We start from the raw sequence: 15,876 nt of genomic DNA on the forward strand, positions 1-15,876 counted from the left end.
AGGGCTGAGGACAAGGGAGAAAAGTATAGAGAGGAGAAGGGAAGGAGAGGAGAGAAGGAGCGGACAGTGCAAGCAGGGGGCCCAGGCTCAACTCTACTGTAATTTACATTGCTGGGTAATTAGCTTCAGGATCAGGGGCTCAAGCCAATGACAGATGCCTCTCTCAGGGAAAAAGAGAGCATGTGAAGAGGACCATATCATTGCTCTCAAACACACATACCTAGACACACAAGTTGCGGCAGTCTTTCAGAGGGAGCACATGTCAAGGGCATACCAACAGCTACATGTACTGTACAGAACGCAGACAAATCAGATCACGCCCACACAGTTATCTTTGGCAGAGGTGAGTCAAGTAACAGAAGCGAGGGCCTGATTCTGAGAGAGTGCGGGAAAGAGGACGAGGCCCTGCAACTCACATCTGCCGGCTGGCTGCTTTAAGTGAGGACTTTGTTTGGATGACTTTGTCTTTGTGTGGGCAGTGAGAGCAACATGAGTTGTCTGCATTGTTTACCTTTCTTCTGTGCACCCATGGACATGTACACACACACACACACACACACACAGAGAAGATAGAGGAGTATTACATCATGAATTTAGGACTTCAGAGGCAGATGACAGGAGTTACCATAGGAAAAATATTAAGAAAGAAGTAGAGACCATGTGGCCACCTACAAATGCTGGCTAAACACATTCACACATAAACATATTCATGCTTAAATCCCTTCGTCAGAAAAAAATAGATGATTTTTTTCACAGAGGGAAGTAAACCTCACTCAGAAGTAGCGGAATCAGCACTGCCTAGTGAACCTTGAAAACTGTACATTTAATACACGTTTAATTAATGATGTCATTGTTTTGACATTGAAAGAGCATGCCAGCGAAGAAGATAAACAAGATCCAGCTCTGGGAAGAGTGCTATCTGAATACTAAAGGAAACAGCAAGCTGGGAGATCACAGCCAAAGCACTTTGAATCTTAACCCTGGGCCCTTGGACAGCTCCACTCAATCCCCCATACGATGAGAGAATACGTTACACACAGCACAGAGCTGCCAGCTCTGCACTACACTGAGTGTGTGCTTGTGTGTGTGTGCGTGCACGTGTGTGTGCACTGTCATGTGTGTATGCGTGTGAAAGTAAAGAGTGCAGCCAGATACAGTGCCATATTGTGAATGAAATCTCTCTGTGGAGCTGTGTGTTTCCACTCAGGCAGCTATGCCAGTGTACTGGGCATAGGCAGGAGTCTTTACACATGCCAGCAAGAACTGGGAATGTGGCCATGAGGCTGGGAGTATAGGCATACACTATACACTGCAAACACACACACACACACACACACACACTCCACAACATACCACAGATAAAAACATCACATGCGTGTGTCAGGCAGTGAGGGAGGGTTGGGGGGGCACACACATACATGCACGTGTGCCCCCCCCCCCCCCCCCAAACACACACACACACAAAACATGTTAGCAAGAAGGTGAGAATTAGAACAGGGCCAACTGGCTCACCCTGCAAGTTCAAGTTGAGTGCCACTACAAATTACAAGTTGACAGCTTAAATTATCCTCAGTACGTGTTTCTTACAATGTATGTGCATGTTGGAGTTTGCTAAGGCGACTGCCTCCAGACAGCTGTCCTGGTTGAGGTATTTACATGTCAACCATTATCTCTTCCAAAAAAAAACCCCAAGAGAACAGTCAGTATATAATCTTCTTTCTGCTGCCCTCACCAGCAAGTGCCCCAGACATATCCCCCTCACCTCATGTTCTCTATGCCGGGACCCTCTGCCCCATCTCTAACAGATGCCCCCATATTTGAGCGGTGAGGAGGGAGAGTGACGGGGGCAGTGTAAAATGAGAGGGTGACTAATTGGTTCATAACCTGTAATTGGGGAGCTGTAATTGGAGTGGACTCACTGATGCCAGGTGCACCTTATGGAGGTGGGGCAGCGGTTTGCCCTTTGACTGGCTATAAGGCGGGGTGTGTGTGTGGATGTGTGCAAGGCGGTAGCACTACATGTGGCAGACAACAACACTTCTATAGCCAGGGCCCCCAAAGAATATAACTCAGGAGTGGCGTGTGCCTATTAGGTCCCTAAAACCACAGAAAAGCCTACGTACTGAACCGTGTAACAACACAGCACAGCCACGCCCAACGCATACACGCACACATATATAAACACACACACATACACACACACACACGCACAATGCAACTACCAGCATCATCTCTATTGGCAATTTTTTCAATCCGCTGTTGGGAGTAAGAAAGCTGCAGCTCAACATTTTCCATTTCTCATGGTTCACATGGTGGGTCAATGTGATCAATGTGCTCATGGCCTACCTAGCCAATACTACACCACTCCCAATCAATGTAATGGGGGCTGAGTGTTAATTGGGACAGAGAGAGGGGAGGGTGTGTGATGGAGAGAGATGCACATTCTGCAGAGGCATCAGAAATGCTGCATAGGCTCTTAATGAAAGCTGCTTAATGTTGACAGCATGCTTGTTTAATATGCTAGGTTATGAAATGTTGTTTTTGTACTCCAAAAGAAGTGGGCGGTGTATGTGTATAGGTGGCAGTGCAGGGGAGGAGGTGGGGGGCATGTGCAGGAACACCTGTTTGTCCTGCCCGCCACCATATGATTATTGGTAATTAGCCACAGCGCCTGCAGTGGCGGATGGGCGTGGTCATGCATTCCCCTCTTTGGGCAGGTATGTGGGGAGCAAACATAAAACACACAACTCTCTCCTGTCTCCTGCTGCCAGCCCCCTAGCTGCCTCATGAGTCAGACAATAGTCTGCAAGTAGGCCTCCCCAACATGTAACATACACTCACCGGCCACTTCATTAGGTACACCTTGCTAGTACTGGGTTGGACCTCCATTTGCCTTCAGAACTGCCTTAATTCTTCGTGGCATAGATTCAACAAGGTGCTGGAAACATTCCTCAGAGATTTTGGTCCATATTGACATGATAGCATCACGCAGTTGCTGCAGATTTGTCGGCTGCACATCCATGATGCGAATCTCCCGTTCCACCACATCCCAAAGGTGCTCTACTGGATTGAGATCTGGTGACTGTGGAGGCTATTTGAGTACAGTGAACTCATTGTCATGTTCAAGAAACCTGTTTGAGATGATTTGAGCTTTGTGACATGGTGCGTTATCCTGCTGGAAGTAGCCATTAGAAGATGGGTACACTGTGGTCATAAAGGGATGGACATGGTCAGCAACAATACTCAGGTAGGCTATGGCATTTAAGCAATGCTCAATTGGTACTAAGGGGCCCAAAGTGTGCCAAGAAAATATCCCCCACACCATTACCACCACCAGCCTGAACCGTTGATACAAGGCAGGATGGATCCATGCTTTCATGTTGTTTACGCCAAATTCTGACCCTACCATCTGAATGTCGCAGCAGAAATCAAGACTCATCAGACCAGGCAACGTTTTTCCAATCTTCTATTGTGCAATTTTGGTGAGCCCGTGCGAATTGTAGCCTCAGTTTCCTGTTCTTAGCTGACACGAGTGGCACCCGGTGTGGTCTTCTGCTGCTGTAGCCCATCTGCTTCAAGTTTTGACGTGTTGTGCATTCAGAGATGCGCTTCTGCATACCTCGGTTGTAACGAGTGGTTATTTGAGTTACTGTTGCCTTTCTATCAGCTTGAACCAGTCTGGCCATTCTCCTCTGACCTCTGCCATCAACAAGGCATTTTCGCCCAGAGAACTGCCGCTCACTGGATATTTTCTCTTTTTCGGACCATTCTCTGTAAACCCTAGAGATGGTTGTGCATGAAAATCCCAGTAGATCAGCAGTTTCTGAAATACTCAAACCAGCACGTCTGCACCAAGCTTCAACCAGTGCTGGCAACTATAGACATCTCTATACTGATCTAAATATACCAGAGTAAATAGGCCTACAGACAGAAATGAAATTAATCAAGGTTGACTATGGACAATGTTGATTGTTAATTTTTCTGAATGTTTTCTTTGGGTAGTAGGAATAAGTAGGAATAATCGTGGGAGTCGTGCAACAAGAGGTTTTCCCAGATACTGGGCTCAGTTGTGAGGAGATACTTGCTCTAAAGAAAAGTGGCCTTCAAGTCCCGCTTTGAACAGGACTACACTATCCACTTCAAACAGAAAACAAATCAACTCCTCTCCACTCAACAGCCATGCCTCCCATTTATCAGGAGGAAAACAACTGCTAAAGATTGTGATGAGAAATAAATCTGCATTGTAAAGTGGGAAAAAGATGTTGTTGCTGTTCACAGGTAGAGAAGCTTGGATGTGATGTATCTCAGATCGTTAAAAATAAGACTCTGCTACTCAAACATTTAAGCATCCTTCTCTCTCCACACATCTTTTGATGGAAATCTTGGGAAACTGCCACTGAAGAAATGAACAAATTAAACAAAGGCAGTGAATGAAGACAGAAAGTGAGAGGGGGAGAAGGAGAGGCATTACAGAATCAACTGTTTACCCAGCTTGTTTAGTGCATGTTTTATCCAATCTCTACTCCACTGCTTGTCAGAAGCCACTTGATGAGAAGCTGCAACTGACAACTAAAAGTATGTAGAGCACAGGAAAAACCTGCCTGTCAGACTGTCAGTCTGTCTGTCAGCTAAGTGGAAGGGGAAGTGGGGAACTGTGTGCCTGTATCAGAGTAGAAGCTGTTTCCCCCGTGTTGCCTGTTGTCTCACCCTGTATAAACAGGGTGAGAGGTTAGTCGCTGTGGCGTCCAGCCCAGAAAACTGCTGCTCCACACATGGCAGTGTAAGGTTCCACTTACTATTCGAAAGTCCCATCTACAGACTAATCAAGGATACAATATAGTTTTAGTTTTCTACATCCCATTTTTGAATCCATTAGTGATAAATGTCCTTTTTAGTACAGCATTGTTATATAAGAACCATCAATCCCCTTCACCATGAGCCGTCTCACTTGACCATTAGCTGGAGGTGAGGACATCTGATGGAGATGTATTGATTTTCCACCGTTTTGGTGTAATTTGGTGAAGATTAATTAGCATTTTTCCCTTGCTCGGCCCATCTTGCTGACACGATGAACACCGGCGGGTCAGAGGAAGGTCTGGAGTCAGGACACATAGTCAGTCCAAAAGCAAGGTGCCCTCAGCAAGACCCTGGCCTACCCCCAGCCTCTAAATTACCTAGGCTGACACTGGGGAGGGGAGAGGCACAGGCCCGCATTAGCCCTGTACTCAGGCCAGTGGCTGAGCGGGTCAAGACCTCCCCATTAGGGAGCAGGTCAAAGCCACATAACTCTTTAGCTAAGGTGAGGGTCACTGCGACGCTCTGTCCGGCCAGGGTCAACCAGAGGTCTCCGGCCACTGAGGTTCATGGCAATACAATAAAGCAATCAATCTGGACGCTGGACCCTGGTCAATAATATACTCCCAGGCTGCACAGGGTCACCACCTGTTCTCTGGCCTCTCCTTGGACTGTCCTGGCCTCTCGAAGTGCCTAGGTCTTGGGTTTCACTGTCCTGAAGCGAGGCTGGGGGAGACCGTGGGGGAGCGTAATCAAACCCTGGGCCTACTCAGGCACAAGGTAATAAACCATGGCAGACATTACGTATGGGTTGTCAGTAGCCAGCAATGGGAAGAGCTGGGCTTTCATTACTATAATGCAGGCTGACAGTCAACCTTGCTGTCAGTAAATACCCATTCTGTTACAAATATGCGATTTTTCCTGTGTAGATGAGACCTCCGTCTGACTACTGACTAATATCTGGTGATACAGCTGCTGAGGTTCCTAGCAGCAGCCTTTGCAGGCATATGGCAATTGCACTGTGTTCAGACATTTCCAAAGATAAGTGGACAAAACACCCTTTATCAGGGTACAGTCTAGACAAAGAGAGAGAGCTGTGCCAAAATCTGAAATGCCCTGTAATTGACACTATTTGCCAATGCTAGCTGTTTTCTCTTTGAGGAAGTGCAGACGTGTGTTTATCTATTGTACTTTTAGCATCGCCTTTATTCCTGACAAAATCTCCACATATATACACCCCAGGCAGGATACATTATTCTTCCTACAGTTAATCCCACTTTCCTTCTCAATTTTTTTTTTGTTATAGTTTTTTGTGACACACATTGCCTGCACTGTTTCTTTTCCCCTCTCCTCTCTCTTCCTCCCTCCCTTCTTCCTTTCCCCTCTCACGCTCGCCATGAATGGAGGCAGACAGCATCCTTGGCGGCTGCCAGGATGAGGCAGCAGTTAATTCTTGGCTGCCCTCCCTCTCTGCTTAAAGGCAGGTATAGAGTTTCTAACAGCTCCGGCTGGCTGGATACAATGGAGATCTCAGAGCAGGGGCAGAGATCCAAGCAGGTGAACCAGCCTCTCCTCCCTGCCCCTACAGCCCTCATCAGCCCTCCTACAGCAGTGCCTCTGCAACCCCCCTACACCTCAGACTCCAGCAGTTTACCCTATTTTGCTTACACTCCACCCCACCCTCCCCCTCTGTCTCACACCATTTCCTAGCTGACAGTCACAGCGCCCTGTCTCACAGAGAAACATAAAACTACAACGATAAGATCTGAAACAGAATCTAACTAGCTAATGAAACAGTGCGGGTTCACAGCCCAAACACGGCTCACGTCTACTGCTATTAAGAGTCAGATATGAATATACAGTAAAATCATTTACAATGTTTATTTCTATACGCGCTTACGCATTCAACATGGGACAAGACTGACATTTTGACTCATTTCACATCTCTATCTCCTTCCATGCCTTTCTTCTCAGGTCTTTCCTGGCAACAACACAACATGTCATTAGGCAGCATAATCAGCATGCTATTTGCATACATCTGCTTTATTTTATTGATTGCTCTTCATTCATTAAGATTCAGCGTATATAATTAATGACCAACCCCCCAGTGCCCCACCCTGGGGACAGCTAATTCCACTGCATACCAAGGGGATTTCAGCAGAGGGCACAAGTGGGCTTGTCACAACGGGCACAGGGCCAGTACCAGTCCCGGTCCCCTCCCTGCCTCCGGCTGTCCTTGGTCCCAGCCAGCTCCTCTAACAAGGAGAGCCCTTCCCTTGCCGCGTTAACTAAAAGGACAATTATCTGGAGAACAATGATGCTTTTCACAGGGGCTGTGTTGTCATTAATGCAGTGGATCTGGTTACAGCAGCCAGCTTAAGCTAATTAAGGAATGCTATCTGTGGACTCTCATTGCTTCTTAATTAAGTAGGATTCATTTCAAAATGGGGACAAACAGAGTCACTTTTTTTGAGGGGGGGGGTTACCTTTTCTCACCAGTTTTGTATGATTTATGTTTGAATTTACTTATTTGGTGAGGTATTTTCACATGACCAAAATGGTATGTAGGGAATGCACTTAGTTTACATCTGATTCATATTCGATGAAAAAGGAGTCTCTTGTCTCACTCTGTCTGTATCATACACCCTCTCTCTGTCACACAATCAATCAAACCGAGGCACCTGGAGAAATTAAATTTGTGTATAAACATAATTTGGCATATTAAGTCCTTACAAGAGGCCCTAGAAAACAGCAGCTTTTGAAGAAATCAGCAGCACACAGGCATGGCAGGCGAACAGCACACCTGGCCTTGGCCCTAAAACTGCATCGTTCTGTGGAGAAGTCCTGACTCAGTCACTACAAGCCTTGAGCTTCTCCTGTCACAAACCCCAAACACAGAAACCCAGACCCCAATGTCTCACCATCCTGCTCCACCATCAAGAACACAGTCAGATTAGGACTAGCTGACTGACTGACTGACTGACAAACTGAATGCTTTGGGAACTGTTGCTTTCCGAAAAGACAGCTGACTCTTTCTTTCCAAAGAGGCAGCTGACCTTTTACACAGGAGAGGGCTGTTAGTCACCAGTCACTCACCACTGACTGACAACATGGGGAAAACTGAATGAGAGAGAGAGAGAGAGAGAGAGAGAGAGAGAGAGAGAGAGAGAGAGAGAGAGAGAGTGTGACTGTGAAAGATCCTGCAGGACTCTCCATGGCGCTGAGCCCTCTCTAAAGAAGGACTGACCCATCTGCAGAGGTTAAGATGACACACAGGCCCATTCAAAGCCATTGCATATCCTCACTAATGACATCTCCTCACTGCAGTCTCAGGTCTCTACCACAATAGCCCTGGCTCACAGATAACAGACAGCTTGTCAACCAATCATATGCAACCTAGCGATATAAAAGGCTGGCTTCTAAGGTCATGTGTTTTAGGTATCTAAGGGGTGTGTGGTGGTTCACTCTGGAGAGAGCAAATGTGTAAACACAGACACACATGAGTGCAGGGATCTGGTTTGGCAAGTATATATGTCCTTACTTGCTAGGTATTGTGAAGGAGGTTACAGCTGTTGATTGTGATTAAAATGTAAACAAAAGCCGAGTTCATTGAAAGGGCGAGTATGTGAGTTTTAAGACCGAGGGTTGATCAACTCTCACAGTCCTCCACACCCACTCAAATACTCTTATTCTTCACATAGTCTTCATGGCTGGGCAGCGGCAGAAACACCTACTTGTACACATACAGCACATGCACAAAATACATGGATTAACACCACTACTTAATAAACTGTCAATTTGGCATCTAGTCATGTAGAATTTTTGTCATAAAAAGTAAGATGAGCTAACCTTGCTGCAGTACCATTAGCAAAAAAAAACTTCTGGTGATCATCTACAAAGGCCTGAACATATCAGCTAAATATGTGGATTTATCTCCGCCCTGTGGTGCCCATGTCTGGGGTCATCATGACCTTAACGTGACTGCTCTTCACATCAACAGCAGCGCTGCTCCCTCCATTTGCCCTGCTTTTAGCCTCTCAACAAGAAAAATGTACTGTTTTAAGTAATCCTTGTTTGTACTGACCATAATTGATTGGGTAATCCTGGTTTAACATGCACTAAAGCCAGTGCTTAAGAATCTATTAGGAGGGCTAGCAGCTTAAAGAGGCAGGATCTATCTCAAGTTGACTGCTATAGATGGATCTGTGTTTCTGTGCCTAAAGGTTGGAGGCGTTTGATGTGCCCTTCCCTGCTGACCCGCTTTAGACCCCCACCCTCCAGCCCCATGTCTGTTCCCCTTGGTTTCTCTCTCTCTCTCTCTCTCTCCCCCCATTTCTCTCTTTCTCTCCATTTGTTGGCACAATGATACATTTATGTGCCAAAGACAATGGAAGGTTTACCCTCTGATATCCACCGGCAAATCTCTCCGTAAGAAGCCTTGGCATTCTTCCATCAAGCTGGTGGCACACGGGTCTGGTGGCTAGCTGGCTAGCTTGGCCAGGAACCACAACCCATCTCCACAGACACCATGCCAAAAGTCCCTGTCAACTCGACATGACACACGCCACACCGCACACTCATCACTGTGACAACCCTGTCATAATCAACACAAATCTCTGAGCGTCAGCACGAGGAGGAGAGGGGAGGAGAGGGGAGTGGGGGGCATTATGGAGCGGGAGAAAGAGAGAGGGAGGAGGGAGAAGGAAAGGCAGAGACACTAAGTACAGGTCCTGGCGCTGCCATCTCAGTGGCTTGCCTCTAGGATCAGGCAGTGAGTGTGAATGTAGCCGTGGACACATGAGAGTCAGACTGGAGGAAGGCTAATTCCTGCTCCTCCTTCCACCCTGACTGCCTGTGTTTCTGTATGACGCAGGGGGCAGGGGGTGTCCTGCTGTAACACACACACACACATACACACACTGAGGAAAGAAGAGAAGGAGAATAATCCCCACCAAGACCTCTGCCCTAATGGGGCCCACTACTGTAATTACAAGGCACAGATTTCAGATCAGGCACTTAAGTAGCCAGCTAAAAGTGCCCAGAAAACAAAAAGCTCTGTAATTATCGTCTGCCTCCTCTCTCCCCAGCGCAACTTCGGTTACCTGTCATGCTGCTGTTTTGTCAGGACCCCGTTGTTTCCTGGATTCTCCCTAATCCATGGCTGGAAGCGGCCCTGGCAGAGCGCCTGCCTGTGCAAGATGCACATTTCAGCTCGCGGGGGCGAGTGACGACATGGCACACAAAGATAGCAGAAACCTGAGTCCTCACAGCCCCACAAGCACATGAATGCATTTTTTTTTACAAGAGGAGGGAGGAAAAGAAGGAGGGGGAGTGTTCAGTTTGCTCTAGACAAAAGATCCATTGTGCAGTGAAACTTTATATACATATTAGAAACTTGAAACCCATAGCCTCTGCAAGCAGGATTCTTGTAACTGTGAACAAGATAACATTACCTACCATTCTTTCCTTCGGTCCACAGAAAAAGAGAAAAGCCTTCAATCCTACTTTTCTACAAGGGTCTTATTCCTCATGATGGATTCCTGTTTTTTTGCAGGGTCATCTAATATCTCTGATAAGAGAGCTGCGGTCTCCAGGCAGTTTTGTGGCCCATTAGGTAACACATTCCCCAGGTGGAGCAGAGCAGGAGGCGCAGCATGTCGACAGAGATTTGCACTCAGCATTCTCTTAGCTTGCAGTCACCATCCGCCTAACCTCTCAGGTGTTCCAAAAGGAATGTTACTGCCTCGGTGTCCATTCCTAGGCTTGCTCATTCACCTACTCCAGCCTGGAATGTACTCTATGTGTTACCTCTCCTGCCTCAATAACACGAGCAAAGCGCTTCCCAAACAAGAGCAAACTATATCTTTCAATACCCTCTTCTACTTTCAAAACTTTATCCCGTGTTGTGTGTAAACATTGCCAAAAGCAGAGGTCAAGGTAGGAAATGATGTGATTAACAAGAGTCACACACAACACACACACATATATATATTTTTTTCCCTTCCATCTTTTTGGCACAAGTCCATTCTTGTCCAAACAGTTCTGGAGTTCCTTATCTACTTCTTCAGCAGGCAAGTTAAATAACCACGTCCACAGTACTAATAAATTTAATCTGAGACATACACTAAACATGAGGAGGGAGGAGGGCCATGGGTAGAGACGACTATCAGGGGAAGAGGACCAGGACTGGGATGAGACAATGGGGGTGGCATGGCCCCTCCATGAAAGAAGTTACAAGTGGAGAAATAGGGATGAGACAAGTGGGCTAAACCTAAAGAGGCTATCACAACTCAGGGAGTGTCACGACCCAGTCCAGCTCAGCTTAAGCACGTCTGTGTCCATAAGCCTGAGAAAAGTCGCCAACATGGTGACATCATCAACATCAGACGTGTAATTAACCTATTGCAGCCATGCAGAGTCAGGGGGAAGGCCGGACAGCCAGGCTCATAATGATAGCCCCGACAACTTGTAATTATTTTTCTCAGGGGACAAATACGAACACAAACACAAACATGGACACGCATACACAAAAAAACACACGCACACAAACACACATAGAAACAGGAGGACCTGGAAAAATGAATGCCTATAAACACAAGCATCAACATGCGGGAAAAAGATGAGTGGTAACCAATACGCTACAAGGAGGCCATGCTGATGTCATAACAACTAACTTACACCATCTAATTTGGGTTTGCAGGCAAAGAGTGTGGTTAACTACATAGAGACATAAGAGCATAGTTAAATCAAGCACTGGACAGTATTTTGGTGTTCAGAACACAGATTAATGCTGACTACAAAAGTACAACATGGCTACTTTATTCTTGAATTACACTTAATACAATGTCTTACACAAATTTGGTTGTACCTAAACTGCCTTGTGATGTTTTTATTGCCTATTTCTATATGCTACTTAAGTCCTAAGTAAATAAGGGCTTTGATAGGCCCTGGCATCTCTAAGAAACACATAAAACCAAGAAAAGGCTGTGCAGTCCTTTTAGGCGGCTCAACTCTCTGAAGAAGCAAGACAGCAAGAGACAGAGAGAAAGAATTTGAATTAAAAACAAGACTTAAATAAAAGTTACTTAAGTTAATACAGGTCAAGGTATGAAAACTCATCACCTATGAAATCCAGAAAATAAAATCATGCAGTCTCTCTCCTATTAAAAAAAAGAGACTACAAACATTTATAAGGGGGGTGGGAGGATTGAGTAAGCCTGATGCTTTCCAGTTTAGTCCTGGCTCAGTCTTTATATCATAGATATTCTGTGAGTGTTTGGATAAAAGAGGGGCTCTATTTTTATAGGTTCCTTTAATATGGGCTTGAAATGGATGATTCATTGTGAATCAGACCTGGATTTTCTCAGCATAACTTGTTCCGTGGATACAGAGGTTAACTTTTTCCGCTGATCTCGATCTAACTAATAACAACTGTGACCAGCACACATTCATTTGTTTTAAAACTTTTTACTGTGCACCGATGAACTTACTGTTCTTTATCCCTGGTACATTTACCTATTGTGCTTGCCAGGAAAAAGAAATACGAAGAAATATGGTGTCTAGTAGAGAGCTAGCCAGTTGTGTACAGTTTGGGGCCTAATCGGTTTTGCGTGAGGCCACATTAAGTGACGTTCAGCCTCATGATGTAACAAGACCAGAAGCACTGGCGCCTGATGTGAGGGAGTGTAGGTGACCCTTTGTTACAGCCCTCCACCATGGGAAGATCGTATCTAAGAGTGGGACTGATACAGATACTGCAGAGTCAATGTGAACAGTGTCTTTGTGTTAGCTCGTTCTTTATCTTACACTGGGCTGGGTTAGGCTGGGCTGCACTGGGCTTGTCTAGGCTGAGCTAAAGTAAGTCTCAAGCATGGCTTGGTGTGGTCAACTTAGACCCAGGGAGCCTTGAGAGTAAAGAGGGCTCTAAGTTAGTTTTAATAGGCACATTATTTCTCCCCCTAACACCCGTACAGGCTCCACTCTGAGCCGGTGGCTGTTTGAAGTTGGTAACAGCTGTAGTGTTCCAGCCTTTATTTAGAGGTCAGCACACTGACTTCACTTAAAAGGAGAGGGGGACTAAAGGAGAGAGCGAGAAGAAGAAGGAGAGAAGGGAGTGGGAGGAGAAATAAAGAACAGAGAGAGAGTGAGAGGTGAAAAAATGAGTTAAAAAAAGAAAGAGTTACTAGTGTGGCAAGGGATTAGCTGAGGGAGAGGTTAAAAGTTTGTGGAGTTGCATCTGGCCTCCTGCCTGCTCTGCTGTTTATTGCCGCGGGCCTGAAGATCTGGTGCCAACATTAACCGCACCTGAACCACTCCACAGCACACACACTGGGACAAAACAGGAAGAGGCACACGCACAGCCTGCACTTCACTCCATTGCTTTGGCATGATGTTCCAGTGTGCCAGCCTTTACTCCTCTCTATACCAACCGAGGGTGTGTGTGTGTGTGTGTGTGTGTGTGTGTGTGCATGCGTGTGTGTGTGTGTGTGTGTGTGTGTGTGAATTACACTCACAGATGCCAAGTCATGACTTCTCCTCATTTGTTAATCCCCCCTGCTCCTATTACCCTCTCCTTTCCCCTTCCATCTTTGTGCTCTGTCACTCTGGATGACTGCCTGGCTGCGAAGCCCGAGCCCGCCTCAGCCAAATCCCTCTAACTTAGCCTCCCAAGCCTGGCTTGACAACAGTTCCAAGTCTCCTCTCAAACCTTCACAATAAATTCAGTGAACTCCAGGCAGATGGGGTTCTCAGGCTCCATATAGGAGTAATGTAACACTGACCGGACCACAGAGACACATAGGGTCACAGTGGGCACAAATCACACACAAAGGAGAATGTTAGGATGCCACCCACCACAGGCCCAGGGGACAGACCCTTCTCTGTTCAACTTCTCTCTTTCACTGGAATTCCCCTTAATAATGTGCCAGCTTACATAGTGTAGCACACACACACACACGCGCGCGCGCACAGATACACACACACACACACACACACACAAAACTGTAGGGACACAGGAGGGTCTGGAGAAAAGAAAGGCAGTAGGGAAGAAGACAGTTGGAGGACATTGGGGGTGGGGGACGGGGTATTCCTTTTGCCCCAGGCAGTTTAGACAAGCCTGGCAGCCAATTAGTGTAAGCTGAAGCCACCCCCCACACTATCCCCACTGCCTTCACCCCCCTACCCCCTGCCCCCTCACTCCTCAGCCTTGCCCTGGTCCTCTGAACTTGGTATGGTCAGGGCTGGAATGTTGAAGCAGCTCATGTTCACATGCACATCAAAAGCGATTAAGTGCAAGCCTCCTGGATTAAGATGAGTCTGTAGACCTTCACATCTTGAGCTAACCTCTCGAAAGCACTTGGCTTCCTCCTGCCACAACAGTATCCAAGTTCATTTTGGCCTGACACAGGCCCCTCCTTTGCTTGTGGAAGTAATACCAGATTACAGAGCAACTGTTGTTAAATGTTTATATAATGTGTTTTTCTTGTTCTTTTTCCCCTCTCTTTGTTTGGACAGCTGTCCTTTAACAGCGGGACATCTCGCGGTGCTGCTCTTGTATGGCTTTCATTGTGCAGAATTGACGTCTCATTTCAACTTAATAAACATGAAATACATTTAGAATGTGGCTGTGAGAGGTAGCCTCTTTAGCTGATGGGCGTGTGGTGTACATTTTGCATTGTAGGGGCTAATTTTCATTTTTCTTTTAATTCTCAGAGAATCATTTCTTTCTGCTCTAGATCTTAGCTAAACCCCATCTGTGCATGATCTGGCTGGCTCTTCCTCTAGAGTGCTGTGAGGGTTAACTCATCATTCTGTGACTCAGGTACATGGGACATGTCCCGACAGGCGACCCAAAACTCCAACACACCGCGCAGGGATCCACGTAGCCCACAAAAGCGGGGGATTTTCACCAGAGCAAGAAGTTCTAAGAAAACAAAAGGAGAGGAGGAGAGACGAACACCTCCTTGACAACATTCTTTTCTTTGTTGAATCAAAGTAAGGGAGCTTAAAAGAAACACCCATCAAAACACCCATTCATAAATAGCACCAGCTTCAGGTGCTTGAGGGGATAGGGTGAGAGATAGGTACATGGGCACAGCAATGGCATTACAACTATTGGAAAGGACGAACAGAGATGGAACATATTATCTAAAACCTGTGAACTCTCTCCCTCTCTCTGTCTCTCTCTCTCTCTCTCCCTCCGTCCCTGTGTGTGTGTGTGTGTGTGTGTGTGTGTGTGTGTGCGTGCATGTGTGTGCGTACATGTGAGGACCCAGCAGGCTGGAAGCTCTCCCAGGGCCCAGATGCTCTCTGTCAACACCGAGATTCCAGAGAGGAAGCAGGGCTTTACAGCAGCAAGCTGCACACACAGCCAGGACCTGCAAAGACCAGGAGCCAGGAGAGGACAACCTGCTCCACATAAACACAGACCTCCCTGTCTCACGTCTGAGCCACTGGTTCTGCTTCCTGGCTCTGGATAGACTTGGTTCAGAGCAAGCGAGCCTCGCAGAGAGGTCCTGAGAGTGGGGACTGAGCCACAGAGTTGCTCTTGCCGGGCTGGGCCCCTCTCCTCCTGCCTCTGTCAAGAGGTAAATAGCTATTGGCTGCTCAATAAGTGGCTTCAGTGCGTTGGAGTGAGGGGCCTTTCCCCCCCCCCACGCTCTCCCAGCCTTGACAAGCATGTATTGACAGAGCAGTTACACACTAACCCATTGGGGGAAATCCTCCACATTGTGCCCCAGGCAGCTGATAAATGGAACTCATACACTACCTGTAAGCATGATCTCATTCGTATGAACACGCAAAAGTGCATACACGCACACACACAGCTCAATACCATACTAATGCACACATAAGTGAGGAGAATAGGGACAAATATAATGTAATAAACAGATAAAGCTGTGGAAAGGCCAACAGAAAAAGAATAGAAGGGGGTTACAGATGAGTCTACAGGGGTTGAAGCTGCCTATCTAACCTTTCCCACAACAACCAAAACCCATAGTTCTGTGTGGAACCATGATCCAATATCCACAACAATGACCAATCAATTAAAAATGCATTCAATAGGTAATCAAGGGCCTTGGA

At 46.6% G+C, this 15,876-nt stretch overlaps 1 protein-coding gene across 3 annotated transcripts in view; it reads right to left on the reverse strand.

Annotated features, from left to right (window-relative positions):
* Positions 1 to 15,876, reverse strand: part of zfhx3b (zinc finger homeobox 3b) — a 148,970-nt gene that overhangs the window by 110,775 nt on the left and 22,319 nt on the right. Inside the window, exon 1 of one of the 3 annotated variants that reach the window (XM_071545919.1) lies at positions 9,897 to 9,936. The exons of the other annotated variants lie outside the window; for them this stretch is intronic. The gene's annotated coding sequence lies outside the window, so the exon portion shown is untranslated. Of the gene's footprint in view, positions 1 to 9,896; positions 9,937 to 15,876 lie in introns of those variants that run through there. 3 annotated transcript variants of the gene reach the window in all.

The sequence above is a fragment of the Centroberyx affinis genome, unplaced genomic scaffold (genome assembly GCF_046629955.1).
Source record: "Centroberyx affinis isolate AG114_WGS23_722 - 3 ecotype Tasmania unplaced genomic scaffold, CSIRO-AGI_Caff_v1 ptg005074l_1, whole genome shotgun sequence".
NCBI classification, from domain to species: Eukaryota; Metazoa; Chordata; class Actinopteri; order Beryciformes; family Berycidae; genus Centroberyx; species Centroberyx affinis.